Below are 12,872 nucleotides of genomic sequence, written 5' to 3' on the forward strand. Positions count from 1 at the left end.
ACCTGATAGTCATAACCTGAAACATCGCCAATCCATGTCCTTCAGAGATGCTGCCTGACTCAAGGAGTTATTCCAGCACTTTGTGTTTTGTGACTTATTTTGAGGAAAAGCAGAATCAAGCGATCCTTCAATGCATTTCAGAAGAGGTTTGAAAAGATAAAAGAAAAATTGTTTGTTAGTTGTGAATTATAAATTCTTTATATACTTTAGATAAGAACCAATGTGACTAAAGGTGACAACGAATCATACAATCAGAACAATTAATTAGGAAGCTAGTGAAACTAGTGGGAGAACTAGGGTGGGGAGTCTTGAAGTTTAGTTTAGTTTAGTTTAGAGATACAGTGCGGAAACAGGCTCTTTGGCCCACCGAGTCCGCATCGACCAGGGATCCCCGCATATTAACACTATCCTACACACACTAGAGATCATTTTCATTTATACCAAGCCAATTAACCTACAAACCTGTACGTCTTTGAATGTGGAAGGAAATCGAAGATCTTGAAAACCTACTCAGTCACGGGGAGAACATGCAAACACCATAGAGACAAACACCCGTAGTCGGGAACATACCCGAGTCTCTGGCGCTGTAAGGCAGCAACTCTACCGTTACGCCACCGTGTTGTTAGAAAAATCAAAATTCATGCCGCCGAGTTGTAAGCTTCCCAAGCGAAATATGAGTTGCTATTCCAATTTGTGTTGGGTCTCACTCTGACAGTGGAGGAGCCCCAGGACCGAAAGGTCAATATGGGAATTGGAATGGGAGTTAGTGTTTAGCAACTGGGAAATCATGTAGGCCAATATTACCTCCATCTACACTTCATGCTGTCATAGAAAGCAGTCAACATAATCAAAGATTTGTCGCACCGCAGTCATTCCTTCTTCTCCCTCTCCCGTCCAGTAAAGGTACAGAAGCATGAAAGCGCACACAACTGGACTCAGGAATAGCTTATTCCTTTCAGTTATCAGGCATCTGAATGGTCATTCCATTAGTTAGGGCACTGTTCAGTTCACCTCTAGCCCATTGCACACATTGGAGTTTGTCTATGGAACTGATGTGCTGCAATGCTGAGAACTATTACCTGTACTTTATATCTTCCCCTTTGCTCTATCTATTGTACCTGAGTTCAACTTCATTGTATTTATGTACAATATTATCTGATCTGTAATTGTGTCATTTCAATTTTAAATCTGATCTGTTTGGATAGCTTGCAAAACAAAGATTTTCACTGTACCTTGGTACTCTTGACAATAATAACCCTAGCTGGCATATGGTGTGCTTGCCTTCATTGCTAAGAGTCGGGAAGTCATGATGCAGCTCTATAGGACTTGGTTAGGCCACATTTGGAGTATTGCGTGCAGTTCCGGTCGCCCCTTTACAGCAAAGATATGGAAGCTTTGGAGAGGGTGCAGAGGAGGTTTACCAGAATGCTGCCTCAATTAAAGGGTTTCAGCTACAGGGAGAGTTTGGATAGACCTGGATTATTTTTTGTAGAATGCCAGAGGTTGAGGGGAGACTTGATAGAACTATATAAAATTATGAGAGGAAGAGATATGGTGAACAATCAGACCCTTTTTTCCCAGGGTGGAAATGTCCAACACTAGATTATAGTAATAAGATGAGTAAGGGAATATTTACTGGAAGTGTGCGAGGCAAATATGTTTACACAAAGGGTGGTGGGAGCCTGGAATGCATTGCCAGGGCAGGGGGAGGAAGCAGATTAAAAAGTGGTGTTTAAGAGGCTTTTAGATTGGCACATGGAAGTGCAGGGAATAGAGGGATAGTGCAGGCAGATGAGATCGGTTCAGCTATGCATCATGTTTGGCACAATGGCCTGGGTAGAGTGAAAGGCTTAGATAGAGTGGATGTGGAGTTTCCACTAGTGGGAGAGTATAAGACAGGAGGTCATAGCCTCAGAATTAGGAAGGAAGGAGATGAGGAGAAAATTTCTTTAGTAAGAGGGTGGTGAATCTGTGGAATTCTTTGTCAGTGGATATTTTTAAGGCAGAGATAGATATATTTTTGATTAATACAGATGTCAGAGGTTATGTGGAGAAGGCAGGAGAGTAGGGTTAGGAGGGGAAGATAGATCAGTCATGATTGAATGGCGGAGGAGACGATGGGTTGAATGGCAAAATTCTGCTACTATCACAAGAACTTATGACCTTATGACCAAACATTGTGGGCTGAAGGGCCTGTTCCTGTGCTGTACTGTTCTGAGTTCTATGTTCTATGCACTCAAAAATTAACAGATCGCCCATAATGTACCACGGGATCAGCACTTATAATAGACCCGGAATGTCATACCGTGTTGTTTCTGCACCATAATGATTGCTAGAGGTGGTTATTATATGGTATTGCAAATTTTAATCTGATTCCATTGTATTCCTTTAAGGCTGAAGCATCTATAATAGTGAGATTGACTGAGCCCCAAATGCTGTTTGACATAAACATACATTGGAAATTACTAGCAAATAGCAAATTTCTCATCAGTGCATGGCACCCTTCCTTTTCTATATCTACAGTGCATTCAGAAAGTATTCAGACCCCTTCACTTTTTCCACATTTTGCTACGTTACAGCCTTATTTTAAAATTGATTAAATTCATTTTTGTAATCATCAATCTACACACAATATCCCATAATAAAAAAGTGAAAACAGGTGTTTTTAAATTTTTGCAGAGTAATTAAAAAGAAATAACTGAAATATCACATTTACATAGGTATTCAGATCCTTTACTCAGTACTTTGTTGAGGCTTGAGGCTTTGGCAGTGATTACAGCCTCAAGTCTTCTTGGGCACACCTGTATTTGAGTAATTTCTCCCATTCTTCTCTGCAGATCCTCTCAAGCTCTGTCAGGTTGGATGGGGAGCGTCGATGCACAGCTATTTTCAGATCCCTCCAGAGAGGTTCGATTGGGTTCAAGTCCGGGCTTTGGCTGGGCCACTCAAGAACATTCACAGACTTGTCACAAAGCCACTCCTGCATTGTCTTGGCTGTGTGCTTAGGGTCATTGTCCTATTGGAAGGTGAACCTTCACCCCAGACTGAGGTCCAGAACGCTCTGGAGCAGGTTTTCATCAAGGATCTCTCTGTACTTTGCTCCATTCATCTTTCCCTCGATCCTGACTAGTCTCGCAGTTCCTGTCGCTGAAAAACATCCCCACAGCATGATGCTGCCACCACCATCCTTCACCGTAGGTATGGTATTGGCCAGCTGATGAGTGGTGCCGCTTGGCATTCAGGCCAAAGAGTTCAATCTTGGTTTCATCAGACCAGAGAATCTTGTTTCTCATGGTCTGAGAGTCCTTTAGGTGCCTTTTGGCAAACTCCAAGTGGGCTGTCATGTGCCTTTTACTGAGGAGTGCTTCCGTCTGGCCACTCTATCATGAAGGCCTGATTGGTGGAGTGCTGCAGATATAGTTGTCCTTCTGGAAGGTTCTCCCATCTTCACAGAAGAACTCTGGAGCTCTGTCAGAGTGACCATCGGGTTCTTGGTCACCTCCCTGACCAAGGCCCTTCTCCCCCGATTGCTCAGTTTGGCTGGGAAGCCAGCTCTATGAAGAGTCCTGGTGGTTCCAAAGTTCTTCCATTTAAGAATGACGGAGGCCACTGTGCTCTTTGGGACCTGCAATGCTGCAGGAATTGTTTTATACCCTTCCCCAGATCTGTGTCTCGACACAATCCTGTCTCGGAGGTCTACGGACAATTCCTTCATCTTCATGGCTTGGTTTTTGCTCTGACATGCACTGTCAACTGTGGGACCTTATATAAACTGGTGCGTGCCTTTCCAAATCATGTCCAATCAATTGAATTTACCACTGGTGGACTCCAATCAAGTTGTAGAAACATCTCAAGGACAATCAATGGAAACAGGATGAATATCAGCTCAATTCTGAGTGTCATAGCAAAGGGTCTGAATACTTATGTAAATCTGATATTTCAATTATTTATTTTTAATTACTTTGCAAAAATGTGTAGATTGATGATAAAAAATGAATTTAATCCATTGTAAAATAAGGCTGTAATGTAGCAAAATGTGGAAAAAGTGAAGGGGTCTGAATACTTTCTGAATGCACTGTGATGTATTCCGCCTGTGAGAATATGACAGATACATATTCTCACGCAAAAGATGGAAAATAATGTCACGAAAGGAATGCACAGGGGCAAATGAAGAATTTCAAAGTTAGTTTAAGACAATTGTGAAAGGATGGTTTGTAATGTCTGCACAATTTGCATTTAATGAGAATAGGGGCTCTTGCAAAGTTGTCTGCCAAAGAATGCTTTCTCTTGTTTTGAATCTATCCACAAAATCCTATGTTGCTTTTCTTTCTACATTACCCCATGAATACTGTTTAGATCCTCAGTGATTGTGAGGTTTTAACAAAATAAGCAGAAAGGACCTTTTTGTTCCATTTTCAACTTCATTAGGTTTCAAAGCAAGTACAGAATAAAGATTGGGAGAGCCTGTTAATTCCTAAACATTTCTGTCAATCCTCATGGTGCAGACACAACAAAATATTTTAATTAGGTGTACATGTGATCAGATATTAATTTGCAATTCAAATTGCTCTTCTCCTCTTGAAAGAACTGTATTGTTCTGGCACATGGGTTCTTATCAATTCCTGTAGCCTGTGAATACTTGGTAACAAATTATAGAGAAAATATCTTCATAAATGAACTCTGATATAAATATGCAACAATCCATCACGCTATCGTCTGAAAATTAAAGTCCAAGACAAAGATAATAAAAATGAATTTAAATAGTCAAAACACTTATAAGACAATCAGCGTGCTTATGTTAGAGTTAATGAAGCGTGTGAATCACGTAATAATCTGTCCAAGTTTCATCAGGAGAGTATATTACTTTAACACGACCAATTTTATGAAACATTGAACAAGGCAATCAAAGAATGGAAGTTCACTGTTCCCTGACCTTCTGTCATTAAAATGCACTGTGACTTACTTCTTATTTTCATTTGACCTTCTTTCATTTCATTACATTTGATGATTTTGTCATGTCATGATGAATAGTTTGATTCCAGTGTCACACACTTATGCAGTTGGTATGTTTTTTGGTGTAAGAAATCCATTACTGTTTATTCCTATCTGTTTTATCACATTTCATATGTAGGTCTGGATATTGTCTGTACATCTTCCCCTGTTCCCTCAGAGATATCTAACTATTTCAAAACATTGAGAGATTGCTCTGTATTACTTTAGGCCATTATAGGTTAAAAATAGGGGGAAAGGAAATGAATTTCTGTTGTGGTTTCCATAATGGTCTAAGATAATTCAATGTAAGTGCAATGGTTACATTACCATTAATCAAGATTAAGATGAGAGTTTATGTTGACATGTAATAGATGCAAAGTTCCACCTCAATGTTAGTGTTATCTCTTAAAGGGCTTAGCATAGATATAGAGAAACTGAAAGAAAAAGGGAAAACCATGCAGTTTAAATGCAGAGACTTTTACAATGCCACGATTTCCAAAAACACTTTACCACTCTACTTCTGAAGAACAGCCACTATCATATATGAAGCACTGTAATTAATTTGTGTGCAGCAAAGATGCACAAAGAGCAAATCTCTGTTTTAGTAATGCTGGTTCAAGGGTAAATATTGGCTAGAATACAACCATGAATGCTTCTGGATTTAGTTGCAATCATTAGTTTATGTTTCATGATAAAATAAATCAGAATTATCAGCTCATCCTTTTAATATGATCCACATGTGTTGGGCTGGTTTGGCACTTCTTGAATGCTGTTTTGAGAGAACGTACTGCAAAGGCATGAATTCCTATGCCCAGCTACACTAAAAACAGCTTTATGTGATTTGGTACATTTTCCTGATGTTAAATGTAAAGATTTATTGGAAGAGCACGTCAGTTGTTCATATTTGGATGACACAAAGACATTTTTACACCAGATGTTTGGAATAAAAATGCTATATGTTTGACAAAAAATTACATTTGGTCTTGCCAATTGTTTTTAGATTCCTGAATTCACATGATTGAATACAAGTAGGTGGTTGCAATATTTTAAATCACTATGGTAGAGAAAAGATTTGAAATTTACCATCCAGGTACCCAAGTGCTCTGTGCTTAATAATATCTCTTTATCTTATGCCATCCAGTATAGCACAAACATTGGTCTCTGAATGTAGCCAATATATACAGCTGGTTGAGGTGAAGAGTTTAGTGTTAATGAAAATATGGTCCAAATGGATTAATGGACTCTCTCAACTATAATTAGATGATTTTTGACCCAGTCTTATCTTCTTCTATCAAACTTACCGAAAAATACACACTTTTTTCAGTCTCAAAAAGCATAAAAACTTAGCCACATAACATCTCAGCAATTGCAAATTATTATTTCTCCATGGTGTTTCAGTTATGGAGTGATAACTGTAGATCCTGCAGAGTAAATACACCATGCTTTAATGACATGAAATGAGTGATAGTCTTTCAAATGTTATGCTAGCATTCCTTGCGAACTTATCTATATACTAAAACTCTCATTTGTTTATTTGTTTGTTCCTGAACTACAGCCAAAACGGTACACGATAGCGTGACAGTTTTAGGCCCACCTTACTCACGGTCATCCCTTTGGTGCTAATGGAAGAAGTTTCATTGAAATCGGCGTTATATTTTTAAAGTAATTCACATTTAAAAGTTTAAGAGGGTGCTCCACCAATGCAGGAGAGGTTTGGGCCCAACGGGTCCACTTGGTCTAGTGCACATTTAGAAATTAAGACCAGATATCTGGAAACAGTTTGAATGTGTAAATGTAATCTCTAAAATTAAAACATTGATACAAACTATTTTATTCACCTAGTTTATGATATTATTAGAAGCTCTTGATTAGATTATTGATATAATCCCTCCCAGATATTCACAGTTCTCTTTATAAAATCCCAACTCAAATTCCTCATATTGTTTAAGATGAAACTACAGAACATTTATCCCAATCAGAGTTGAGCGCAATAACTAGCCCAGCATTCAGGAAATCTGGAAGCAGTGCAATATCAAAATAGCCATAAACTAAGTCAGGTCTTTGGGATAATGTAACCATATAGCAATGAATGGATGTGAGAAGACAATTATGGCAAAAGTATGCCCATGAATCTGGTGGCTTTAAAAACCTGCAAAATCTCCACGTAGACAATGTCAAAAGAAGCTGCATTTGACAGAAGAACCTGGGATTGTTGAAGTAGACCTGGATAATATGAAATTACTGGAATTCAACGAGAAAAGGATCGGCAGCCCTAACGGCCAGGAGTAAGGATCAGTGGGCCGCATGGCCAGAAGGAAGGACTGGCGGGTAGAGGGAATGAATGAATGAATGAATGAATGAATGAATGAATGAATATGTTTATTGGCCAAGTATGTGCATATACAAGGAATGTGCTTTGATGCTCCGCTCACAATTGAGTTGCTGCTTTACAGCGAATGCAGCGCCGGAGACTCAGGTTCGATCCTGACTACGGGTGCTGTACTGTAAGGAGTTTATACATTCTCCCCGTGACCTGCGTGGGTTTTCTCCGAGATCTTCGGTTTCCTCCCACACTCCAAAGACGTACAGGTATGTAGGTTAATTGACTGGGTAAATGTAAAAATTGTCCCTAGCGTGTGTAGGATAGTGTTAATAGTGTTAGTGTGCGGGGATCGCTGGGCGGCGCGGACTTGGTGGGCCGAAAAGGCCTGTTTCCGCGCTGTATCTGAAATATGAAAAATATATATAAATATGAAACATACAGTTAACAATTAAGAATAAAACATAACCACATCAAAACAATAAGGATACAACATTACGGTCTAAACATGTGGGTGAAAATAAACCAGAGCAAAAAAGAGACTACAGACTTTAGATTTTTTTTTTTAGATTTAGAGATACAGCGCAGAAACAGGCCCTTCGGCCCACCGGGTCCGCGCCGCCCAGCGATTCCCGCACACTAACACTATCCTACACCCACTAGGGATAATTCTTCTTTTTACATTTGCCCAGCCAATTAACCTACATACCTGTACGTCTTTGGAGTGTGGGAGGAAACCGAAGATCTCGGAGAAAACCCACGCAGGTCACGGGGAGAACGTGCAAACACCGTACAGATGGCGCCCGTAGTCAGGATCGAACCTGAGTCTCCGGCGCTGCATTCGTTGTAAGGCAGCAACTCTACCGCTGCGCCACCATGCGGTACTTTAGTTATTGAGTAGATAACTTTAGTTATTGAGTAGATCTACTAATCGTGGAAAAAAAAGCTGTCTTTATGTCTGGCTGTGGCTGCTTTGGCAGTCCGGAGTTGCCTTCCAGAAGGACGTGCTTCAAAGATTTTGTGGCCAGGGTGAGAGGGGTCAGAGATGATCTTGCCCGCTCGCTTCCTGGCCCTCGCAGTGTACAGTTCGTCAATGGGGGGAAGGCTGCAGCCAACAACCTTCTCAGCTGTACGAACGATCCGTTGCAGCCTCCGGATGTCGTGCTTGGTGGCTGAGCCAAACCAGACCATGATGGAGAAGGTGAGGACGGACTCAAAGATAGCAGTATAGAATTGGACCATCATTACCTGTGGCAGATTATGTTTCCTCAGTTGCCGCAGGAAGTACATCCTCTGTTGGGCCTTTTTGACTGTGGAGTCGATGGTGCCCCCCTCACCCCCCCACTTAGGGTCCCTGGAGATGATGGTTCAAGGAACTTAAATGACTCCACAGATGTGACTGTGGTGTTGTTGGTGGTGAAGCCACCGAGCCTGGCCCCTGCTCATCCCAGACAACCGGAAAACTGGAAAGGAGGATGGAGAGAACCGCCGGACAAGAGCCTTCAGGACACAGCGTCTGAAGGTAGCCGGACAAGGAGAGGGACAATGGTTCATTGAACAAATCGATGGAGGTGTCAGCCTGAGTCCCTGCAGCAGCCTAGGGCTCACCTGGATCGGGCACTGCTCCAGAAGACCAAGCGTCTGTACGGGTCTGGTCTTTTAAAAATGGCGCCAAAAACTGAGTACGTCTTGCATGCAGGGATTGTGCTTAGGTAAGGCAATACTTTGATGAACTGTGCGCAAAAAAAGTAATTTCTCTGTACATCTGTACATGTGATAATAAAGAACCATTGAAATGAGGATTTGTTAGAACATGACACCAAAGGTCACAGGAGAAGCAATAAGTCACCAACATAGCAGAACCATCACGGCTTACCGCGACAAGGGTTTTGTTTGCGGATTTATCATAAAAGAGAATATTTCAAATTTTTGCGTTGCTGTATTTTTTGAAAGTTTATGATATTCTTGAGCTAAGGAACACAACCAGAATCTTTGCATTGAAACGAATGGGAAACATCTTGATTTAGGAATTTTTGTTTAAGGAAGCATTTCCCGTTAATATACTAATCTAGGTTGAGATAAATGTTTAATTGAGCCTGCATGACATGGTGTATTAAAAATCCAAATATGCACAGTTTATATGGTTACAACAGACAATGTCAAAGGACTTTCAACATAGTAGACCTAAGGGTTTAGGTAATGGTGGAGACATTGGGAAATGGGGAGGGTGCAAAACATCAGCAATAACTGAAGATGGTTCCAGAGTGCTGATTTACAGGTTTAATAAAAGATATCAGGGGTGGCAGATTGGGGAGCATAGAGAAAGGGGGTGGGTGATTGAGGGGTAAAAAAAAGAGCAGTAATGAGGGAAAACATTAGAAAATGCAGGCAGCAACTGAAGGGAGCAGAGAAAAGCTTTGGAAAGGGAGAACCACTCAAGTAGTGGAGGTAGAAACAAAGAGCTCCAGATGCTGGAAGAGGGGGAGAAGTAAGGTAGGGCCTCACAGAACTTCTGTCGGAGAGAGGAAAAGTAGCTTCTTCAAAGTAGGCAAACCTTGAGGAGATTTTGCTTGAACACGTGTCTCAAGCTGAAATGTCATGAAGAAGGGTCCTAACCTGAAACATCATCTCTCCATGTGTATGAAAGAACTGAAGATGCTGGTTTAAATCGAAGGTAGACACAGAATGCTGGAATAACTCAGCGGGGACAGGCAGCATCTCTGGAGAGAAGGGATGGGTGACGTTTCAGGTCAAGACCTTTCTTCAGATTGATGTCAGGGGAGTGGGCGGTACAGAGATAAAATGTAGTCAGAGACAGTAAGACTGGTGGTAGAACTGGGAAGGGGAGGGGATGGAGGGAGAGGGAAAGCAACGGCTACTTGAAGTAAGAAGTAAGAAACATCATCTATCCATGTTCTTTTGAGGGGGCGGCATGGTGGTGCTGCAGTAGGGTTGCTACCTTACAACGCTTGCAGCGCCAGAGACCTGGGTTCGATCCCGGCTACAGGTGCTGTCTGTGTGGAGTTTGTACGTTCTCCCCGTGACCGCGTGGGTTTTCTTCGAGATCTTTGGTTCACCTCCCACACTCCAAAGACGTAGAGGTTTGTAGGTTAATTGGCTTGTGTTTGTATACTTGGTATAATTGTAAATTGTCCCTAGTGTGTGCAGGATAGTGTTAATGTGCGGGAATCGCTGGTCGGTGCGGACTCGATGGGCCAAGGGGCCTGTTTCCGCACTGGATCTCTAAACTAAACTAAACTAAACTAAACTAAAAAGATGCTTCTCAGGCACTCTGTGTCTTTAGGTGGTAGAGGCGTTAGAGTACAAAGGTGAGGCAGTGGCATGGGTTGGGGTATGTTGGAGAGATGCAGCATAATGGGAAATATCAGGGCTGAAGCTCACAGAAGCTCCAGCTGTGCATCAAGGTGATACGAAAGGTTCAGCTTTCTTGAATTCTTGGAAGACCTGTGCCTCTGGTGGTTGATAATCTGTCACATCAACGGATGGCAGACATCCACGGAATCCAAGAAAGAGTCTCTGCAATTGGTACCAGAGCTGACAAGCAATTATGGAAGTTAATTATTAATTGACCAATGCTAAGTTTAGACCCACAGTCTCAAGGAATGATTCGCAAAGGCAAAGAACCTCATAATTGACATGAGCTTTGTAGTGTAATTATTCTGATTTTTTTTGTGTGAATTATATGAATTGGATTATGTAACCATCATACAATTTGCTTTATTTTGATGTGAACTGTATTATAAAACTGACTGTCATAGAGTCATCGAGCCATGGCGAGAAGCCGCATGGAAAAGGGCTCTTCTGTTCAACAAGTCTGTGATGATCATGAACTAGCCATTTACACTAATACATTTTATTCTCCACAAACTCCTATCAAACCCTTCAGATTCCACTACTCAGCTAAACACTTGGGACAATGTACAGCAGCCAGTTAACCTACCGAAACACACAGCCGTGGGTACCTGGGTCAGGAACCGGATTGTCTGGTGGAAACCCATGCAGTTGCAAGGAAAATACGCAAATCCCATGCAGGCAGTACTCGAGTCGAGATTGAACTGAGTGATTGACAAATGCTGGATCGGGCGGGTCAGGCACCATCTCTGGAGAAAAAGAATATCTGAGTGATATTTGAAAACCCAAGTTAGTGTTTTAATGTGCTTTATTTTATGACTGGTTTGATTTATGTGAGGATTCATTTCTGTGTGCACAATGCAGATTATGATTGGGCTGAGCTGCATTGCATGGTTAGTGCAAGTTGTCGTGGCAATGGGAGTATGTTGTGCGATAAACACAGGATATAATGCAATTTGATAGTTGATGCGTTCCATAACCAATGTGAACTGTATTATATGCCTGAGGAACTGTAAAAACTGTTATGTGTTGTGTGACAGCTATTTTACAACTAAAGTTATTGGCACTGAATGCCTATTGTGAACCTTATTTTGCGATTGATTGGAACTATATTTTGTAACTTTTGCCACACTGTTGCATGAGTGATTGGAACAAATTTTTTTTAGATTTTTTTTTAGATTTAGAGATACAGCGCAGAAACAGGCCCTTCGGCCCACCGGGTCTGTGCCGCCCAGCGATCCCCGCACATTAACACAATCCTATACCCACTACGGACAATTTTTACATTTACCAAGCCAATTAACCTACATACCTGTACGTCTTTGGAGTGTGGGAGGAAACCGAAGATCTAGGAGAAAACCCACGCAGGTCACGGGGAGAACGTACAAACTTCATACAGTACAGCACCCGTAGTCAGGATCGAACCTGAGTCTCTGGCGCTGCATTCGCTGTAAGGCAGCAACTCTACCGCTGCGCCACCGTGCTGTGTAGGATATGAAGGATGGGAACTACATAAATTGGCTTATTAGGTGGTGAATAAGTCTGCCCTGATTTATGGTAACTGATGGATATATTTCTTTTGCTCAGATAAATCACTGTTAATTGTGACAGATAATTGCTACTGTATTCATCTGATAGGAACTGTTTCAATGACAGATGAGATGATGAACGGGCAATATGATAACTAACTGATTGGTACTACATTGTATGTGTGAGAATACCCCAAAATGATGTGTCCTCCAACTCAAATATTGGAAGAAGACCATGAGATGGCATGTGAGGAGACCAGGAGTCATGGTGGCCTCACCCTTGATGTGGAAGGAGGTTCAGCCCACATGGTGTATCTTCCATCTTTGAGGAGGAGGATACCCAGGTGGTGGTTTGGGTTCAAGTTAGTGAGGAAGAGGCCGGTAGTTGGTGTGGCCTTGAGTTTAGTATGGAGTGAGATCAAGGAGAAAGGGTATGGACTCAAGTTCGCTGCAGTGTGTGAGGATGCGTTTGGCCATGAACGCACTCTGCATTGTGTGAATATACGCGCTATATTGTATTACTGACAGCTGTTGCACTGTGTGAATGGTCTGAGGTACATGAGTGATTAGATGTAAGTTGTGATGGATGGGAGTTACGTCAGTGCTTTGTGGCGCATTATGTGAGTAATTGAGTTGTAAAATGGAACTGATGTGAGCCA

This window comes from Rhinoraja longicauda, chromosome 1, assembly GCF_053455715.1.
Source record: "Rhinoraja longicauda isolate Sanriku21f chromosome 1, sRhiLon1.1, whole genome shotgun sequence".
Taxonomy (NCBI): Eukaryota; Metazoa; Chordata; class Chondrichthyes; order Rajiformes; family Arhynchobatidae; genus Rhinoraja; species Rhinoraja longicauda.